Here is a 14889-nt window from a genome sequence, read left to right as displayed (position 1 = left end):
TTGTGGCTGTTGCTTGAGAAGGGCTCGCACCCTCTTCAACCAACAACTCAATTTCGCACAAAAAGGTATTTATTGATCCAACCTGTAGTAGTCTCTAAATGCAGTAGTGTTGCACCAGGTAGTGATATGAACCATGCTCGCAGATCAAATTATAATAGTGACTACTAGGTAAATTATCCCTCATCCAAGCAAAATATCAGTGGTGCCTCCTGAATGGAGTGGTCCCCCCAAACCTAAAATGAGTAGTCTTTGCCAAATGGACACACAACTCAATATCACATTGAAAATTACCTGTATTTCATCTTTTCTCAATTTTATATTAAGCATGAACGCATTCTCTAATTCATGCGGACTAGTATGTCACAATAAGCATAAGTGCTGAGGCAAAGATCTGTATAAAACCTCTTACTTATGTAGTACGTTGACTCTCACTCCATGTGCTGCTATATAATGACGGAACAAAAAACAAATGTGATAATTTAAATTTCAATATTTATTAATTTTCATCAACAAAAACATTAACATTACCATCCCTAAAAAAATCAAACATGCTGTATTATTACCACAAATCTTAGATCCCAGGGTCCATCCCCTCCCCAGGCCTACCCACTCCACTTTCATCAATTTGCCTAGACTAACTTCACGATTGCATGTATCAACCCCACCACTATCTGCCGTATCTCAAGTCATCTAAACTGAGTTAGTTTTCTGTGAAATCCACCTCCTATCCAGGTACTAAATCCAAAGGCCTCATTGTTCAGTCTCTTTCCCTCCGCTGCATTGTTATACTGCTTTTTTCCATTCCCAGTACCCACTGTGGGCCTCATTTATGAGGAAGTCACGCAGTGCTGGAAGTCACCTTGCTGCGTTGCACTGCGTGACAGGGAAAGGGCAGGAAAGCACCGTATTTAAATCAATACAGCACATTCCTGTCCTTTCCCTTGCGCTAGCACCCTTTTGGCAGCCTGGCGCCAACACAGGCACCCTTGCACCATGGATATAGGGGCGCGCCTGTGTTGCATGCAGGATTGTTTTTTGTGCAGAAAGGGGCAAACAATCCTGGGAGGCATATTCCTCCTTCTAGAATGCAGCATACATAGAATGAGGTAGAAACCAGGAAAAATAGAGATATTTCTCCTCGTTACGCTTCCCCTGAGAAGGTGTAAGTATTTTGGGCATCCCCAGGTTTACAAGTTCATGTAAATCTTGGGATGTGTCAAAATCCATGGGAGTTGCTTAGGAACACCCATGAAATGCCTGTGTAACCCCTACCCAGGAAAGAGTACCGCAACACAGCGTTTTGTGCTGTGTTGCGTTACTCTATATTTTTGTGTGTTTCTTCATCTCTCCTGAAACCGCTTCCTAAAAATAGGCCAGGTAGTGGCACAACCAGAGTACGTGTCATTTTCCCAATTTTCACTCTAACTTTTATGCACTTGTTAGCCTGTGATCTGTCTACGCCAAGGAGCCTTGCATCGGAATATTGTGTTGCATCGTTTCTATTCTAACTTTCTTCCTCTGCGAAAAGAAATGAGAGGTGCAGCTCTACAGTCAGGTTAGTTCAAAGAGAACAGCCAGGAAAACAGCATCTTGGGTATTAAGGAAATCTTAAGTGCTGCAAATTAACACTAGCCATAAGGGGATTTTGCTTCCATTGTGTTAGGCCTGCCTAAACCATCGTCTGTAAAATTAAGACATTAATGTTTTTGATAGGGAAGTAGTGAGATTGAATCTCGGGTATCTATTACAATTGGCTAGGAATCTAAATGAAAAACAGTGCACCAAGAGTCCAACACACTCCCCCAGGTATTTGATTTTGAATGGAAGGAGCACAAATAATTCAAAATAAACTCATTAAACATTCATACCCACAAACAAATCCTTGAAAGTTTTCCTTAATTAAAATTATTCTCGATTTTAAAAAAAAGCATATCTCTTTGACATTACATAAAAACTGGCAGATTTGAAGAAGGCAATGTTAATTAGTCTTTAAGACTGACTCCGCCTTGCCAAAATTGTTACTGTACAATTATGAATAAATATTTCAAGTACGATCGTTCAGTGCACACAGATTGAGGACCAACAATTTCGGACTTGTTTCGGTCACTTAAATTGTACTACTCAGCCTTCTTCTGGCCCTTTATCCATTAAATCTTCCATCACCCTTGCATGCTAAATATAGACCACAAGGTACAACATAATGTAAAAAATCTGTATTTGATCCTTTCAAGGCTTTGATGGACTACTTATCTGCAGTCAAGAAATGATTAAAACCAAACTTCACCTCTCATGGTGGTATCCTATAAGGCTATTGATGCAAGTTGCACCATATATACATAGAGTTGCAATTGTTCTCTTGTTTTTGCAATGTCTAGGCAAGATATGCCCTCTCCAGTTAAAGTATCAGTGGGGATTCCTCTTATCTGGCCAGGGCATCGTGGGGCCAAAACCAACAGATGTAACCAGGCCAATGCTGTTCCCTCTTTAGTAATGCTTAAAACACAGTGGATATCTTGTTCAATGTTACAGATTTGGGGCCAGTGATACTGGTGAGCGTTGCTTCCCTTATCAGCCGTTGTTTAGGTCAAATTGTTTCTTGCTTGTGTTGGCAAAAAAGCAAAGTGTACAGTGCACTGGAGACAGTAGTGTTATGTGATTGGTCTCTCTGATTAGCTGAGGTTAATCTTAAATCCGATGCTCAGTGTTATCCTCCTTAACTGTAACAAGATTCATAGCGAGGTGTCTGTTATTGAGAGTAGAAAGTCACCAGTGAACGTCATTTGTTTGAACTCATCCTCCCGACCCCCGTTTAATACACCTTACTGCTGTCACTGTGATCTAGCACCAAGGCAGAGTGGGAAGTGGGTATCTCTGCCTCTTTCTCTCTTTGACCTGTTCTAGTCTGATAGCTGGCTATTCAGGTGTATGCAAGGCTTTGGGGGCTCTGTAGCAGGTCGCTACCCAACCCAAAGAGACCCTCAAATGCCTATTATGTTCAGTACAAATTTCAAAAAGTATTATCTATTCTATTTAATGTTTTCTGATAGGAATAACTATTTCGTGTTGCTGGTGCTTTACAGCAACGAGGTATAATGCTTGTTTTTGTTTTGTTTTCCATTAATGAACCCTGCCTGGACCAGGCTTACCAGTGAGGACATCATTGCCTACAGTGGGGTAACAAACACCTTTGTCAGAATTTTGTTGCAACATTGAGCAATGATATAGGTCTATAGAAGACAATCTCTATGGGCAGTTTAACCCACTAAAGAATAAGAGAAATCATGTTCTTGTTGGTGGGTGACAGTTGCATATCATATCACTTTCCTCCATTTTTTTACGCATCGAGTAAATCATGCCTCAACTTTCACAGTACACCTTCTTTATTGCCATTGGGTAGGCGGCCTCAGCAAGGAGGTACTCCCAATAGGAATGACTTAAGGACATCCCACGGCATGGCAGTACTCACCTCCCTGTTGTCATTAATGGAAAGGTAGCTTAGAAGTAACTGCCGACATAGGAAACAGCATTTAGCACGCAGTCTTAAGCACGCAATAACTCTACTATGCAGGCATAACAATGTGATTGCTGGAACCACGCCATGACTGAACCACACATATTGGGTAAGTAGAGTATTTTTTTAAAACAATCTTTTTAACATTAACGTAATTTATTTAATTTAGAAAACTATAAATATGTATAAATATTGTTATACTTATCATTAGGAACAGGATGCTGGGGTTACAGGTGCTATGGGTGGGGAAGTGTTTAAATACCCAAGTATTAATTTTAATACCAGATTATTAAATATTATTTAAGTTTTTAACTCTTTTTAAGTTACGTTTTTAAGTTTTTATCAATTTTGTAATACTTACCCTTAGGGACGGGATGTAGGGGTAAAAGGGGTTATGTGTGGGGAAGTTTTTTAATACCCTGGTATTAATTTTAATGCTAGGTATTAAATATCATATGAGTTTTTAACATTAAGTTAATTTATTTAATTTATAAATCTATAAAATATTTATTAATCGTGTGATACTTTCCATTAGGGACGGGATGCAGGGGTTATAGGGGCTATGGGTGGGGAAGTGTTTTAATAGCTTGGTATTCATTTTAATACCTTAGTATTACATATTATATGAGTATTTAACATTAAGTTAGTTTATTTATTTATTTGTTGAAAGTATACATTTCTAAAAAAAACTAGTAATATTTACCGTTAGGGACGGGATGCAGGGGTTATAGGGGATATGGGTTGGGACGTTTTTTAACACACAGGTATTAATTTGAATACCCGAGTATTAATTATTGTTTGATCACTTACATTTAATTTAATTTCATATTTAAAATGTATTAAAAAATATTTACAAACATTGTAACATACAACATTAGGGACAGGCTATTAGGGATAAAGGGACTGTGACTTGGGAAGTGATATAAAACTCAGATATTAATTTTAATATTTGAGTCTTAATCTAATGTTTAATTTGATGCAAAGAAAGTAATAAAGGAAACGAGTACAACCTTTCATAAAAATTATATTATTAGATTTTTAGACATTTTATTAATAAAACAATATAATAAAGAAATAACTGACTCTTTTTTCACCAAAACATTATTTTGTTTATGAAACCATTAAAAAAAAATTGTATTATTGCCATTGTAATATGTTGGTATGTATTTTTAAAAAACATAATAAAAGTGCACACTTTAGTAAAAATGTTTTTTAATTAAAGAACATCGTGAAACACTTTAAAAAAAATAATCACCAGTTTCACAGATTTTCTTATTCATTTCAAGGGGGGGAAAAGTCATTTTTCTATTTTAATAATTTTAGGTGATGCACACACATAGTTGGACATCTCTTTTGCCAATCGGTGGAGCGTCGCAGTCAAGGTTGGAAGGAGGAAAAATGGCATCCATGTAAGAATCTTTTTACTTTTGAAAGTTAGTAGTATGGTGGCTATCTCTAGTGTTAAGAAAGAAGGGAGCGGTTTGCAGGGGTTTTACTGTATTGTCAGATGTAAATGTTGTTTTTTTTAACCGAATATTCATCCAAGTACAGGTCACTTTCACGTCCCTCCATTTGTATGGTTTCACTTGTTCAAAAAAGGTTTTTAAATTTTCAGAATGCTTGATTGGAAATAATACTTTTCTTATCTGTTTTAAAACAGGGAACAATGTTTTCTTTTTTGTGTCTCCGTTTTTAAGAGTCATCGGAAACTTGCAAACATGGACAAGTGGAGATTTTTGGACAGTGTTCTTTCTTTTTGGAATTTGTGGCTAACGTAGTAGCCAAAGAAAAGTGTTACTTTATCCAGAGGAGGACTCAGACCATGGATCTGAAGGGTAAGTGGGAGGAGTGGATTTAGGCTAATATAGTTGCCTATGAAAATGGGCTGCTGCATGGAATAGAGAACACTGTAACTTAAAGGTTGGAAATGTCGCTTTGGGGGAATATGGCTAATGCAGTTGCCTTTCCAAAAATTGGTTATTTTGGTGAAGACTATTTTTGGTCGAAGACCATGTAACTGTTTGGAATTAAGGCTAATGTGGTTGCCTGAAGAAGTGATTTAAAAAAAAAATAGATGACCTTGGTAACTTTCACTGAAAACAACATTCCTTTTGGTGGATTAAGGCTTACATAGTTGCCTTTAAAACATCTTTTTTTATGGAATAGAGGGTTTTGGATGCTTTCAATTGTTATTGGATTTACACAAAACTAATATAAAAAGATGGATTACTGGAGTAATAATGGTTCTAGGGAGAATCGGAAACTCATGGTGACTTATGGATCGGAAAAAGTTACCATAAATTAAAAAAAAGAAGACTAGAACAGGTAGGAACCCCAAGTTTCCATAAATGTTGATAACAAAAAATTGCAAAAATTCAAAATTAATTAATTGGAGTTTAAAAACTGACAAGTAATGTGGTTAAAGTGTCGGAAATGTAATATGTATGCAATACTGTCAAGGTAGTCTGAAGTCACCATCAACAAAAATTGTTGACGTTTTTCCAATAGCGTTTCAGAGATTATTATTTTTTTACTTTTTTAGAGATTCGTGGATTCAGTCTACCTGACAGTAATTGTGCAAGTCTCAATTCCAGGAAACTTTGTTCCTTCATCAAAATTTCCAGAAAATGATAACGCAGTTAGTTTGTACAATTCAAATTGTAGTTTGCTGCTTGACAAATGGTCCTCAAGATGAATTTTGTGTCTTTTGCCAATATGCCTGTGAAAAGTGGAAACACATAATTTGGTTAAAGTGTTAATCATTGACAATTTAAAATCAATAATTACTTTTCCAGGACTCACTGTTAAAAATTCAGTGTATGTTGAAGAATACCAATAAAACAATTGGCCATTTCTTCGGAGTGGACGGCTGAGGGATTGATAGTCTGAGTCAGGCTGGAGGGGGGTGACAGTTCTTTTACTATTTAAAAAAATTCTTTTGAACAGATACTATTTTCTTCTAGTCTTTTGATGAAATAGTCTTTCTTTGCTCTTTTGAGTGCTTTATGGTAAATATTCAGTTCTGTTTTGTAGACCTGGCGATCTTCGGCATGCTTTGAGTGCAGCCATGTTTGCTCAAGCAATTTACATGTTCTCTTCCCTGACCCAAATTCCGTGGAATACCATTTCTCCAATGGTCTACGTCTGGATGAGTTGCTCAAATTCCAAGGAGCACAACTATCCAAGGTGTTGGTGATGGCAGAGTTACATTTATCTAGGTAACTACCTAGGGACACGTCTTCTCCAAGGTCTGGATCCCCGAAGTGACTTAAAGATTCTGCATCAATTTTATTCCAGGGTCTTTTTATTCCAGGGTCTTTTTAGGGTTGGGGAAGGGTCGTTTTTTTTTCCAGAATTTCTGCTACCATGAACGAGAAATTAATTAGAAAATGGTCTGACCAAAGTAATGGGTTAATGCACTGTAATATAATCATTTCAATATTTGAGAATAGCAGATCAACCGTGTGCCCTGCTTCATGGGTGGGGCCTATGATCCATTGTTTCAGGTAAAGAATTTGCATTTCGCTCTCCAGTCTTTTACATTGGGGGTCCTCAAGATATTCATAGTGTACATTAAAACTCCCAATCACTAAACCCTGATCATATTTTAAGATCAGTGGGGACAGCCAAGTGAAGAGATTGTAAGCCAATAGGGATTTGTAACCGGGAGGCACGTAGAGAACAGCTCCCTCGAACAGTACTACTGAGTTATAAGACAGCTGGAAGTCTAAGATTTTGCAGTCCAACATTGTAGAGCTATGTTCGGTTGTGCATATCAACGAGTCTTTAAAAATAATAGCAATGCCCCTTCCCTCTTGGTCTACTTTTTCGTTTTCCAAGATTTTGTATCTGAAAGGTATTGGTGTAGTAATTTCCTCTAGAGAGCAGCTACTGGGACATGTTTCGGAGATGAATACTAGATCTGGGTAGGTTTTGTTAATTAAATCCCAAATCTATACAATGTTTGGGGAGTGACCTATCGTTGAAGTACAAGCATTCAGGCTTAAACTTTCCGGATTCACATTGTTGATGAGAGGCTCCTTGTTCGGCCAGCCTTCCCATTTACAATTAATGCAAAGAGAAAGGGCCCCCCTCTATGTGCACTGGTGCCACTAACACACATTTGTTGGAGAGTGGTTTATGGTCCGTGCTCTGTGTTAGAAGAGCTTTCTTTGAATAAGACAGTCTTGTATGTCTCTCTGGGGTGAAACTGGCAGGGGTTCTGGTGACTGGCCATAGTCGGGCGTGGACAGGTTCAGAGGTATCTTAATGAATATTGATTGCTTTTGAATCAGCTCAGGGACAGGGTTGGGCTGGATTATAGGACAATGTGACAGTGCCTTAACCCCTTCGACGCTCATGACGAGCTGGGCTCGTCATGGCGTAGCCTCCTCGCACGCTCATGACGAGCCCAGCTCGTCACGTAACATGCGTTTCCGCAAAACCTAGCGTACGGGCGGAATTCCGCCCGCACGCATGCGGTTAAGGGCTGATCTCAAAGGCCAGTAGATGGCCTGTTTGGGCTGGTTGTGCAACTTGTATTGTCTTGTGGGCCGGTTTTTAGGTCTCGCTACGACGAACGCGCTGAAAGCGCGTTCTCGCAGCGAGAACTATAGTTGTCGTCTCAGCTCAAAAACCAGTGTTTCGACAAGACCTGGCCGCGCGCAGCGTTTCCCCATAGGGTAACGTTGGGCGCGTGCGCTTCTGCCGACAGCATGGCTGAAAGGACCGGATCGCGACGCGCGCCTGCTGGAATGCAGGGGGAGTCTGAGCCTGCGGCGTGTGTGAGCCCGGCATCAACCCTCCTCCTCCTCCTCACTGCCAGAGGCACACGGGCTTGCGAGCATGCAGTGTTCACAGTGGTTGTTTTAAAAGCAGCCACTGTACTTTCCATAGGCAACTCCAGCCTGAGCAGTGCGGTGTGTGTGCAGCGGGAGAGCTTCAAGGAGATCGGATGGGGGAAGGCTCATAATCTTTAAGTAAAAAGTTAGCAACAGACGCCGCGCTCACTGGCCAGGCTCCGCATCATCTACAGCAGCACGGAATCCCTGCGTTGTGTCAGAAGCCGCAACATCCCCCCTCCCTCCTCATCACCCGCTCCGCATGTCGGCAGCGCTTCCAGTGCTGACAATTACGTTGACGACAGCCACTCGGACATCTTACTAACCCCTCTGCCGTCCCTACATGTGTTAGCCTTGCCTTTGTGTTTCTGAGACACGTTCAGCTGAATGGTACATTGTCCAGAGATGAGCCGCTTGGTCCCGACATTATTCCACTGGTTCTACTGGCAAGCCCTGATTAATTTCCAAACGCTGTGTCTGGTCCAAGATTCTATTTTGCAGGAATGTGTTTTCACATTTCTATCCCTGCCTCTACTATCCGCAAGGATCCGCTAAGCCTAGCTTCTCTGTTGCGGGGCTGTCTCTAGGGAAGTCCTGATGCTTCCCATCAAACTTTTGAGGAGCTGCTTCTAAGTTAAAATGCATTTTTCGCCAACTAGCATGCAATTTTGTTCGTGAATAGCAAGGCAAGCAGCATTGAACAATAGCTTTTCTTAACATTAATATTATTCCCTACAATACGTTTTTGCACTAAATGTTATAAGTAACCGATATTTATTTTTGGTGTATTTAGTGGGACTCAGTTAATTGACCATTAATGGATGTAATGAGGAATTGGCCTTTCTGTGTTGTCAACTCCCCGCGCTAATTACAACATTTCCAAAATGGGACACAGGAAAACAGAAAATGAGTCGCACATTGACCTTTTTAAATCCACACCCCATCGATTAAACATAGCATAAAGTCAATGTATAGGGACTAATGGGTGGCATAGGTAAGTAACCCTAGCATAATGTTGATGCTGCTGTCTAGCAAGTTGATGTTAATGAGAATTAAAATTTCCCTGCTGCGTTTCTGTTTTTTTGGTTACTTTTTTCCCCCACTTGTTAATACTCATGTAACCACTTTCGGAACAAATTCAACATCTCACTTCTACTGGTGACTCAAGCAAATTCATAACCAGTCAGCTTCAGGTTTTATTCCTTGTCCTTTGTTATACTTAGACCCCTATCTCCATCACCTTTTTCTCTTCATGGACAATGTAACCATCAGTAACCCTTGTCTGTATACATACTCCCAGACCTGCCCTGAGCTTTTCTAGCTCCTTTGCCAACCCTTTGGGCCCACAACAATAAGTACCTTGTGTCACAGCTGCTCAGATCTAAGGCCCATGGTGCATTGGGTGGTATTCAGCCTGCTTTCTAATGGGCAGTTTGTAATGTATGTTAGTTTAGTTTCATTTATATATCGCTTTATATCCAGGATGACATGCTGAAGAACTCTGGGTGAATGATTAGTATGTTATTTCATAGGGTGTAATTGGTTGAAAAAATGTCTGTAGTGCACTTTTAGGAAAGTAGTTTAGTGTTCTGCATGATGATTTGTGGCTTGGTGTTTGTGTTGGGATCCTGTATTTGCACTTAAGTGTGAGCTGAAGGAAAATTAGATCTATGTGAATATGTAGCTGTGTCTACCATCGTTAAGTCGGATATTGGTGCCTCCTCACTGCTAAGAACAAGCATTTGCAATGCAATAGGTCTCGCATTTGCAAGAGTTTAACCTATTGGAATTGTAATTGACAATGTCTTTTATTTACGTTTTAAAAACCAACACATAAATAAAAGGCATTGCCATTTAAAATGCCAATGGTTCAAACTCTAACAACTGCGAGACCTATTGCATTGCAAATGCTTATTAATATGGATATTACCACAAACATAGGGGGTCGTTAGGATGGCGGGTGGATCACTACCACCAGCCCGGCGGTGGCGATCTGCCCGCCATCTCAACCTGATTTACCCCCCGCCATATTATTATGGCGGGGGTTGCGCGGCAGACGCAAATTGCGTCCGCCGAATTTCCACCGTTCGACAAGCGTTACGATAGCCGGCCGGGAGGACTTCCCCACTGATATGCTGGCAGTGCCTACCAGGCACCACCATCCATATTAGGATGTGTGCGGAAACTGGCCTTTCCATGGTGGCGATGCTGCCATGGAAAGGCTGGTGGGGATTTGCAATGGGGACCCATTGCGGGCCCCTGGGGGAGTGGGGAGTGCACTTGGGGGTTTCCCAAGCGCGGTGCCTGCCACATTGTGCATGGGAATGCATGACATAGCACTATGACATTGTGGCGGGTGCTGCTTACAGCACCACCCGCCGCAATGTCAACAATGCCGTTCCCAGCACCGCGAGGATGCCATCCTAATCAGCCCCATAGTCTGCAGCTAGCAGAAATGCATGTACTCCTGCATACCTTGCAAAACCCCTATGTAGCTTGTGTTTTCAAGTTCAAAACGACCTCAATTTGGAATGTGGGCTGTTTTTTAGCTATTTGATTTGCTAAGGAGGGTCACTTTTATTTTTGGTGCCCACCTCTATATTCTGTCCCAGTGAGACCCTGCTCAGCGGTTACGTGCCTCCAGGCCTTCCTGGAACCCCTCCATTTAATCTTTTTTTGTGACAAGCTCTTCTGCAGACACACACAACCTGGCCACCGCTTGTGGTATTTCAATTTTTGCTTGGGTTGGTGGAAGATATATTTACACTTATTTTTCTCTATTTCAAACAGCATCTTTATTTATTTTGTGTTCCATATTGCATTATATTTCTCTACAGTACTAGTTATTTGTTGTAAAGAATTTTGTTTTCATTAAAAGAAATCCTCTGGTAATCCATAGAAGAAAAAGCAACTCTTCATACACTGCCCCACATTTTCCAACCATCAACTCCCAGCGGTTAAAATCACTACGGTTCCTCCATATCAGGGCTGGGTTTTATTGAGCATACCATCTTACAATATGTTGAGATTCCCCACTCCTTCCCAATTATAAGTAGGTCAGACAACCAAGTAGTGACTGAATTCAGATCGTCCCTCAAGAAGGAATCATAAACTTCATTTGGGTCTTAAACTAATGCCACGGTTAGTGGCTGACTGCTTAGACCGTTCTGTACTGCCAGCCACCTGCCACCCACATCTTTTATTTGATCAGTTATCTTACCATCGAGATTGTAACCATTACTATCCGCATTCCTCCAACCTTCTTGGTTGCAGAGGAGAAGAACATGCAGTGGGTATTCTCTTGATTGAGATTATGCTGCCTTCTTCCTGAGACTTTGATCTCCTGCAAAATGCTATTGTTGGCCTCCGTTTGGGTGAACTTGTGTGGGATGCCCAGCCTCTTGGAAGGTGGGTACAAGGTCCCAATATTAACGTTGCAACTTAAACCTCCATAATAACTCATGTCTTAGGCAAGATTGATCTCTTTGGGAGAGTCCAGTCCTTGTTTCCAGTGGCCCGAGCCCATTGTGAGAGTACAGCTTTGCACCTTTACCCGGGCATGCATTCCTCTCTCCATGGAAATGCTTCTCCAACTTGATTTCCCCAAGACTCCTCTAACAGCACTCTACACCACATATATTACCACACCACCTGAGACCACATCCATAATTCCTATTAATTGGCCTGACAGGGGAACTATCCTATCTTGACTGAGCAATTCCGAACTCCAAATGCTACCGGGGGCTACCTATGTGGTATGGCAACCTGCCCCTGCCACACTGCAGTTGGAAACCCCTGAGGCTAAATCTTCTGCTGATTTTCCTCCCGGACAAGCTCTCCTGACCCCCAATCCCACCTATCATTTTCCCCACTTACTTCAGCCTAAGAGCATCGTACTATTCTTCATCAGTGTGGTGTTTCCAGAGTTTAAGCTGCATTGACTCGTTTCAGATGTTGCATTGCTTCCTGCCTAGATGTATTTTTCACATTGGCCCCTGTAGCATCTGTTCCTTCCAGCTTTATGCGATTCAGTCCCTCTTTGCGTAATGGGCCATCCTCCTCTATCCACAAGATTTTAGATTCCTTTGTGAGACGTTTCGTGGTTCTTTGCCTGCCCTGCCAAGTGAACACAATTTGACTGGTGTCCCCATCTATAAAGTGCATTAGGCTTTCAGAAAGTAAGTCCCAGGGTGTAAAGACCACCTCTTCTGCAGCATCATAAGTGAAATATCCTGACAGACCTGGAGAATGGCACAAGTAAGATATATCACCCCCCATATGCATTGCATTGAGTTCCTTGTACTCACAGTAACAGGTATAGATTTCTGCACCCCAGGCACTAGGGCTCAGCCAATGTGCCAACTTGAACCCATACACAGACCACTGAGCAATGTGTGTGCAAGATGTTTTTCAGGAAACAAGTAGTCCTAAGAGACATGACACAGGGACAGTTAGTGGACATTAAATCCTCTCTCATAAATGAGCAGCGCACTCATGGATCACTAGCAAACGGGATGCATATTTTAAAACCTTGATTTAAAAGTATCACTTAGTCTACTCCACACACCATGAATTGTTATCACAATGAATATAAACAATAAGTCAGCAAGGATATTTGTGTAACATAAAAATACTTCAACATTATTGCTATAGCGTTAACACCTTCATTTACTATGTCTGAGCACTATACTGGATCTAGCACATTAATAGCACTTTACAATAAAAGCCTCTTTTAAGTTGCAAAGTCGTTTCACATCCCCATTCCTTATTCCAGAACAATAAGTTCTATTTTCAGCTCACAAAGGCAGCTGTGTGTGCCTGTAGAAAGGCACAGTCTACAGTACTACCGGTGGAGCAGCCAAAGAAGATTCAGTTAAGTCACTGCGCAACCTGGTCACCGTGTCCTCCTGTCACCTGGCTTGATGTTTTCTTCACCTTTTAGCCGTGTCTAGAACTTATAGATTTTTCCAGGCTTTGTTGAGGGTTTTTAGCATAACTATTCAGTGGCGTAATGCCCTTTCAGCTATTTGTCTCTCCGTCAGACAATGTTCTCTTAGAAGGACAAACATTACATGAGATTATCAACCTTCCTGAAACTCTATCACTTCATAATATTGTAACCGATCCAAAAAGCAATGATTAAATACTACATATATATTGATATGAGCTTGTTTATCAAAAATAATGCACACTTGATCACTTCTGATGAATCAAATAACATGCACGTCATTCTCTGAAGGCAAATTCAAAGCAGGTACGGCTCCTCCGCTAAGGTGGAAGAGCATCGCCCCACAGCTTTTTAGCAGTGAAATAAAGGAGAAATAAGAAAACAAGTTACTTACCTGTAACCTTAGTTCCCCAGTATTGGTAACTTTCATAGATTCCCATGCTTTTGTATCATTCCCTGTCGTCGGAATGGGAGTCTCGGTAACAAAAATAGCATAGCAGTAGGCACAAAAGAGAAAGAAAAAGGCCTAGGCCTCATTCCCTTTTGTAGCCCATCACTCTCTTTGTGTAAAAGAGATCAGACTTAGGCATTAGCCAATCAGAAGAGCCTCACCCCTTAGAACCCTCCTGAAGGAACCTCAGAGCCTCAGATTCACGTAGCCGTTGTGTGTAGCCACCATTTCTGCTGAATGCTGCGCTTTCCTCGGGGAGGTGGGCGGGCGCATAGGAATCTATGAAAGTTACCAATACTAGGGAACTAAAGTTACAGCTAAGTAACTTGTTTTCTTGCCCCAGTATTGGAACTTTCATAGATTCCCATGCTTTTGTATCAGAGTAGCAAGTAGTTAGCAATAAAAAACCCACATTTTGTGTCATAGTATACATTGCAAAGCCAACATGACATAAAGATACAAAATGTGCAAAATTACGGAAGGTGGGATAGAAAAGAAAAGCTCACCAATTAGTGGAAGAGGTTCCTCAGGACTGCCTGGGCCACTGCCGTATCTTCTTGTTGCAAGGAGTCCAAGCAGTAATGCTTAGTAAAGGTGTGGACACTGCTCCAGGTAGCAGCTCTGCAAATGTCCTTTATCTGTACCCCCGCGAAGAGGGCTGTTGAAGACGCCACTGATCTTGTGGAATGTGCCCGAACCCTGCAAGCCAGTGGTTTACCTGCTGCAGAATGGCAATGTAGGATGGCACTGGTAATCCATCTTGCAATTCCCTGCTTTGACAGAGAGAGACCCTTTCTCGGACCACCAAAAGCTACAAACAATTGTGAGGATTTCCGAAATCCCTTGGAGCAATCCAAATAGAATTTCAAACATCGCTGCACATCAGAGAATGTAGCGATCTCTCCGCTGGTGTAGCCGGGTGAGGAAAGAAAGCCTTAAGAATAACCGCCTCGTTCAAGTGGAAGTCCGAGGGTACTTTGGGTATGAACTTTTGGTTGGTTCTCAAGATAACTGTGTTTCTTTTGAATTGTAGAAAAGGCTCTTGGATAGTGAGAGCCTGTAATTCCCCAACACGCCTTGCCGATGTGAGGGCAAGAAGGAGAGCCAATTTCCATGACAGGAACTTCATGTCTGAACG

Source organism: Lissotriton helveticus, chromosome 5_1 (assembly GCF_964261635.1).
Source record: "Lissotriton helveticus chromosome 5_1, aLisHel1.1, whole genome shotgun sequence".
NCBI classification, from domain to species: Eukaryota; Metazoa; Chordata; class Amphibia; order Caudata; family Salamandridae; genus Lissotriton; species Lissotriton helveticus.
Note: the sequence above shows the minus strand (reverse complement) of the source record.